This window comes from Phalaenopsis equestris, unplaced genomic scaffold, assembly GCF_001263595.1.
Source record: "Phalaenopsis equestris unplaced genomic scaffold, ASM126359v1 Scaffold235480, whole genome shotgun sequence".
In the NCBI taxonomy this organism is placed as follows: Eukaryota; Viridiplantae; Streptophyta; class Magnoliopsida; order Asparagales; family Orchidaceae; genus Phalaenopsis; species Phalaenopsis equestris.
This window is the reverse complement of record NW_018253349.1, coordinates 1-7,561: the sequence shown is the minus strand read 5'-3', so window position 1 is coordinate 7,561 and position 7,561 is coordinate 1. Positions and strand designations below refer to the sequence as shown.

The 7,561-nt window shown below is 31.4% G+C and overlaps 1 long non-coding RNA gene across 1 annotated transcript; it reads left to right on the top strand.

Annotated features, from left to right (window-relative positions):
• Positions 1-4,514: 4,514 nt before the first annotated feature.
• Positions 4,515-5,098, top strand: LOC110039135. Its single transcript, XR_002295493.1, has 3 exons — positions 4,515-4,771; positions 4,857-4,900; positions 5,008-5,098. It is a non-coding gene; the product is annotated as an uncharacterized LOC110039135 (long non-coding RNA).
• The last annotated feature ends 2,463 nt before the right edge of the window (positions 5,099-7,561 follow it).

Sequence of the window (7,561 nt, the reverse complement as noted above, 5' to 3'; positions counted from 1 at the left end):
ACTATTCAAACTTTAAATTAGTCAATGTTCTTTATAGCATCTCTAATAAGGGTAAAGAATAATATTGCACATATTTGGCACAACACAATTTGAATACTTCCACAACAAAATTCCTATACTTATTACTGATTCATGATAAGGAGAAAGATATTTTAAATTTAGTGTTTTTTTTACATAAACTCAAGTTATATTTAGAAATTGTTTTTTTTTTTTGTCAAAATATCAAAAATACCAAAAAGAATTGAATTTTAATTACTGTAAAAATATCTATAGTTTAAGTAATTGTCCTTTTGAAATATAAAGTTTGTTATTTAGAAGTGTATATTGTGAACACTCTCTGTGGGTTCGATTTTCAGAGCTTAATCAAAAAGTTCTAATATATATTAAAAAGTTAAATTCTTATTTTTTTCAGGATCAAGTTTTTGGTATTGTTGCAAAGTAGGAAAGATAAGTGAAGAATATAATTGCATACATTGTTATACTGTTGCATATAAACAATCGGGATCAGTGTACAGTTACTCAAGGGAAGAGCTAGACAAACCAAATTTGATGAGGAAGTCACAAAAATTTATGATTAAATTAGTTGCTAGACCAATTCCTTCCACCCTAATAGAGGGCTAATTACTCTTTTAAGATATGTTATTTCTGCATTCCCTTGTTATTTCTTGCAAATCACTACCATGAAGAAAAGCACTCAACTATTATTGGATAGGTGTTTCAACAGGTTTCTTTCGTCTGAGCAAAGGAAACATGTACAAAGGACTAGCTGACATAAGGTGTGTAAGCCTCTTCATGTTGGGGGATTGGGTTTCAAAAGCTTCAACCACCTGAAACACAATTTTTTGCAAACTCTGGATTCAATTCAGATCTTAATCTTCTCTTTGGGCAAGATTTATGAGGGAAAAATACTATAGGGATCAACATCCATCCTTGGTTTCCAATAGGCTGGGGGATTCTAGAATCAGATCTAATATGCTTAAAGTGAAATCCAAGGTAGATTCATTATTCATTTGGTAATTAAAAGAAGTTAAAATCAACTTATGGTTAGATAGTTGGACTTTGGAGGGGAAGTTGGTTGATTCTCACCCCTCACCCACTGATTTGAAGCTCAAATTTTTTGACTGTTGGAAAAATAGAAATTGGGACATCCAAGCTTTGCATAATATCTTAGATAGCTCTCATGTCAGTAGGATATTAAAGATTCCTGTTGAAACATCAAAGAGTGATAGATTTATCATCAAGAAGAACTTCTCTCAACGTGTTTCTGCTTACATTTACAATAATTGTGTGGGCAGAAGGTTTTGTGGGGTAAACATGTTTGGGAAAAATTTCTACCCTCCTCCATGTCTTTCTTATGTTGGAGATTATTTTAAAAGTTGCTTCCTATTGATGACATACTTAAGCTTAAAGAACTTCAGGGGCCTTCCTGTTGTGTGCTATGTAAACAAGTTGAGAAGTCTCTCCATCACTTATTCTTTAGTTGTCCCTTTGTCTAAAATGTCTATCATTTTGTCTTGAACCACTTTACCTTCAACACTTTGACCCTCTCATGGCAACATTTCCATAATTTTTGGACAGAATGGCAACAACTCAATCTCTCAACCATTTCCTATTTGGGTGCCTGGTTTGTATGGATGGCTAGAAACTAATATAAGCATGAGAAGAAAATTTTGGACTTTAAGGTTGTTGCAAACCACTGTATGTTGCACCTCGCCAAACTTATCATACTTAAAAAATTTCCTTGATATTTATTCTCAGATTCAGAGTAGCCTGCTCTAAGTTTCTAACAGTAGACTGGTTCATTGGCAGAGAACTGAATTGGGCTGGATTAAAGTGAATACAGATGGAAGTTTCCTCAACTCAAATGTTTGTGTAAGTGGTGTTTTCAGGGACTGATAGGGCAGATGTATACTGTATTTCCAATCTCTTATTATAGGAATGGATGCATTGGAGGCTGAAACTATTGCAGTGTACTGGGCTCTTCTTATTGCTATTAGGGGCCACTTCCAGCAGTGATTATTGAATATGACTCCCAAATTTTAGTTAACATACTCAATAATCACTTGGCTTGCCCTTGGAATTTATTGATCTAGAGTAAATAAATCAAACACTTGACAACCAACCTTACCGCAATGAATATCTTTTTACATAGAGAAGGTAATAGGCTGACCAATTGGTTGACCAAGGCAGGTTTACACACAGAAACCTCTATAAGTAGCAAAGTTTTGTCTTCTTTTCTATCTTTTTTGTTAGATGGGGACCTTTTGGGTCTTCCTTACTTTAGAGCTTTGTAATCACTCATATTTTGACTAGTGATTTCACCTCTTATTTATTGGTACACCTGTATCCATGAATGTGAGGGGCTTCTTCTTTATATATATATATATATATATATACATATTTGTGTGTGTGTGAGTGCGTGTGTGGATGTATGTCTCTATGTGTCTGTGTGTATGTATGTATATATAATGTTGCATTATTTCATGCCAATAGGAACTATACTTTCTTTTTCCTACCTCACTAGCCCCATGACTTAACATTCACTTTAGTGATTGTCTAGAATGCATATGAAATTTAATGTTTATCATGGCCCATATAAGATTATAAGTCCACATCGAATTGTTTTGGCTTTTGAGGTCAAGCTATCATTTCCATTTTTCTTCCATAAGAGCACCTTATCAAACTTTGAGAAGGGTGAGTCCTATTCATACCATTTTCTTCTGGATAGAGTCATAGGATTCTTTGTCAATTTATTTCATTAGCTTAGGATCTAGAAAATTTTCTTAATTGACAAAATTTATGAATTGTTGATAAAAAGTTCTTAGCTATTTTGGGTCGACTACCTTCACGGTCCAGTTGATTCAAAATATCATGACTCACGATAATGAATCCATGAAATCTTGATTGAGTTATGTCTATAAATCTTAAATTTCTTACATATCTCCGTACCTCCTTTAAGCCTATGCAATCATTATGATATATTTTTTGATGTCATTTTGTAGACTCTTACTATTAAGATGTGATTGCCTATTAGTTTTCCCAAGATGTAAATAATCAAATGAATATATTCCTAAAAATATATAATAAAAAAATTTGATCTCTAGCTATACATAAAAGATATTTATGGGTTTTTCTATAGATTTGGATGAAGTGAGTCAGTCCTTTTTCATTTGGTCTTTCATCTCTAACTTAACTTATAAATATTACCCTATGAAAATCTTTCTATACTTCTTTTCATTATATTCATATTTTTTATCTTTATTTTCCCACCTTTCATAATCTCTAATTTTGATGAAGCAAATATATGAGACTCAAAATATATAAATATTACATAAACATAGCAAAAAATAGGTAAAGAAAGCCATTTTAAAAATTTGGATTTACCAAATATGGATGTCTTAGATTTAGTAAATCCACATGTCCAACATATTTAAAAGATTTTTCAAAAAGAATGCATGAAGGGAGTTGGAGAAAGATGAGCGCTTCATGCAGAGAGGGTACTTGGTAGCTTCTAGCTCTATGCCACGACTTGTGTGCTTATTATAAGTTTTTGTGATAAAGGTTTCGAGAGAGGAAGAGGGAATTAATGGAGAGGATGGGCAGAGGAATAGTTAAATGGTTATAATAAATTTATATTAAAATTTAGATTAAATTTACTTACAATAAATGTTAATCAAACAATAAAAATTAATTAAAAGTTATTATAATCTATTAATGTTAAATTATATTAATATTTTAGGTAAATTATGATGTTATAATTTTTTTAAGAATTTAAATTAATATTAATGATAATTCATAAAAGAAATTACATATAAATATTGTATCTAAGAAAACAAATGAACCTTAACAATTAATTGAAATTAATAAAAAATATTAAAAAAACATATATGTGTAAAAGTTTTAACTTAATAACTTGCTAATTAATAAATAATTGAGTTGCTATTTATAATAATTTTATCAGTAATAATTAATATTTAATTAATTATTAAATAATAAATAATTGACATACCTTTTTTGCATTAATTATAATTTAATTGCTTTAGTTATGATTGATGTAGGTTATTGAATAGCTAATTAATAATTAATTAATTAATAATCATGTAAGTCTTGATTAGTATTCAATTAGTTTAGTAAACTCTAATTAACTATTAATTATCTCAATAATTAGCTAAAATATTAATGATTGAATATTACAATACTAATTAGTGGCTAAATTTGTTAGGTATTATGTATATGCAATAGATATATGATTTATTAAATGGATATCTCCTTGTATTCACATATTGTCATTCCAACATATTTATTAAATATAATTATTTAAATTTTTTTGCAGCTAACAATCATAAATCCTCTAAAGAGATTGTCAAAAAGGTTCGCACAATTTAATTATGTTTAATTTATGTCATGCCAAATAATTTTTAAAATTTGGATTTAAGTTATTTTCGAAATTCCTTGAATTAAATTCCAAAAAACTGCCAAACAGCCCTTAAAATCAAACAATCCTTAAAATTACTCGCAAATCAAATAGCCCTTGTGGTAATATGGAGCTCTGAACATTTGATCCTGCAAGATAACCCGGAGGCAGGAACGTACTGTTATTCGAGGAAGGCAGCACGTACTGTGATTCGCTTTCCACATCACTGAACCCTAGTTGTTTTCGTTCGTAACCATTCTGATATTCAGGTAGTGGGAGGATGGCAATGGCTTCGGGCACCACCAGTTCATGTTTGCACGATGCCACTGGAATCAGAGATCCCAGGAGTTCGTTAAGGTATGCTTTTTCAGATTTTCCGAGGAGTTAATCTGCCGAACCATCTGGTTTTATTTTAAAAGGCTGTTCCTGTGATTCTTTGCAGCTGCAAAACGAAGGTTTTTAATAGCTTGAAACCCCTACCTGCTGGTAAACCACTATTCATGTTCTTGGGTATCAGTTCTTTGGTTCCATGCGTAATTTCCTTCTTTTATTCATACAGAAACTTTTCTTGTTTTCTGTGTCATGTTTTCTAGGTATTTTCTGCCCGAAAAAATTGAATATCAACGCTGATTTTCACCACAGGGTTCATCAGATGATATCGTTAAGGTAATGTGGTCAGAAGCCAAGAATCTAGCATTGCTTGCACATGTTTATGAATTCAATAAGGGGTTATATCTCCTTGAAGCATTATAATTGTAGTCAATTTTCTCGTCCACTATATGGATTTTTTTTTTTTTCTTGAAAACCATGGTAAAAAATGGATACTCTATTTGTTTTATAGCTGTACTTTTATCTATTTCTCAGTGAATTGAATTGTCAAGCTGCCTTCCTGCATACCTTATTTGGCAGAAAGCTAATGCTCTATTTAAGTGCCATTTTTTCCTTGTTACCCTGATTCAAGACTGTTAGTTCATAAATTTAGTAAAAGAGAGAAAATAAAGTTTGGTATTTGTGCATTTCTTTGCTTGAACTGAAATCTCTGAGATACTCCGGCTTTGTGGTATTTTGTCTACACATGGTATCAAATGCGCCATACCCAAGATCCAAAATTTTAAACAAATTAACTTTCATAGAACACAGTTTTCAGTTCAGGCTACCAAGTATTGCATAAGATGCTTTCTTCATTCTACCATATATGTTTGTGATGCTTTAAGGTTTTTTAATTATATCCGCAATGATTCCAGAAGCTTTTATCAATTTTCTTTCATTTAGTTTATTTTTACTATATGCATCTTGACTAATCCGTTTGGTCATTTAAGTAACCAATTTGCTACATTTATGTTTAAGTAGCGGGTAAATGCGCTTTTGACATCTGATTCGACTTGAAGATTACAATGAATTTGGATGTTGAGATGGAAAATTCAACTAGGAGAAGAGGATCAGGGTTAAAAATTATGTTTGTAAGATTGTCCTGTTTAAGAGTTGTCTACTCTTAATTGTCAGATTTTGTGAGCGAAGAGGACTTTTTTTTTATTTGTATTCTCTTGTCTCTAGTTCTTATGGTTTTTTTTACTTCTCCCTTGGTGAGTCTTTTTCTCGGAGGACTTTATTTTGAACAATGCATTCCTTCCTCTAATCACTTAGTTGTTGCGCTCACAACCAAGAAGGTGATGCCTCGTGTTAGGAAATGACTTTAGAAGTCTCGTTATAATAGATATTCCGAATCGATGAGGTAATATTATCCTAATCACTTAGCTGTTGTGCTCACAACTAGGAAGGTAATGCCTTGTGTTAGGAAATGACTTTAAGAAGTCTCGTTATATTAGATATTCCGAATCGATGAGGTAATATTATCCTAAATAATAACATTATGAGCGCATATCTTAAAATCAAAAGATTCATGTCATGATATCTTAAATCTACTGACCTTTGAGAGGCATTGGAAATTTATATTCATGCTGACGGATTGCAAATTTGAAAATTCGGCTATCGTGAACACTTCCTTCCCAGTCAGCCATCACGAATGTAAAACACATTAATATCACAAACTGCTAAGATATTGTGATAACCCCACATTGTCCGATAGATGCGATCTTCTCCGAATTGCCCACACGTGCATCCACATGCGTGCCATCGATTGCTCAAATGCAATCCTATTTTAAAAACTTATTAGTATATTTTTTTGTGATATAGTACTATTAGAACAAGTACTATATCAAATGAGCTTAATTTATTAGAATTAAATGATAATATGACACTCATTAGGACGTAATGGAGAAAAGGATTTATGTAGCCGACCCCAATTAGTGGGATAATGGTTTTTTGTTGTTGTTGTTGTATAGTACTGTTAGAACAAGGAAAGATATTAATTCAAGAACAACGTGTATCTTGAATCACTATGGATTTTTCGCGGTATTTGCACAAAAGCGGGCCTAGTAGTTTAATTAATTCGGTTGACAATCTCACCAACTAGTTAACACTGACATCAAAATATTTGTTAATCGTCTTAGTGGAGTGTTGAAAACGCTCAGAAGTAGCACGATTTGACTTAATTTGTAACATAATAAACAGTGTTGTGTTTATGACTTCCCAGATCATATTAAACACGATGATCTATGCAGACCAACACTGTCCGTAATAATCTCCATTAAATGCTTATCTAGATTGAATAAGAGGAAATTGAAATGCAATTATTGATCTAACAAGTAAATTGATATATTTGCAACAGTTCAAAACAATTTTTCCTGGATATATTTTCAAAAGAATCAACACTGCTCATAATTCTCTTTATAAAATGCTTTCTCAATTTGAAGGAAAAAAAGAAAAGAGAAATACAATTACTAATCTAACATTTAAACTAAGATATTTGCAATTGCTCAATCCAAATTCTTATGAATATATTTTAAAAAGCACCAACAGTGTTTGTAATACTCTCCATAGAATGCTATTCCAGATTGAAGGAGAGGAAAAAAAAATACAATTACTGATGTAACGTTTAAACTGAGATATTTGCAATAGTTTAAAATTTTTTTTGGATATATTTTAAAAAGAACCAACGATGCTCGCAATACTCTCCATAAAATGCTTTTTCAGATTGAAAAAGAGGAAAGAAAATTGCAATTACTGATCTAACAAGTAAACTAAGAT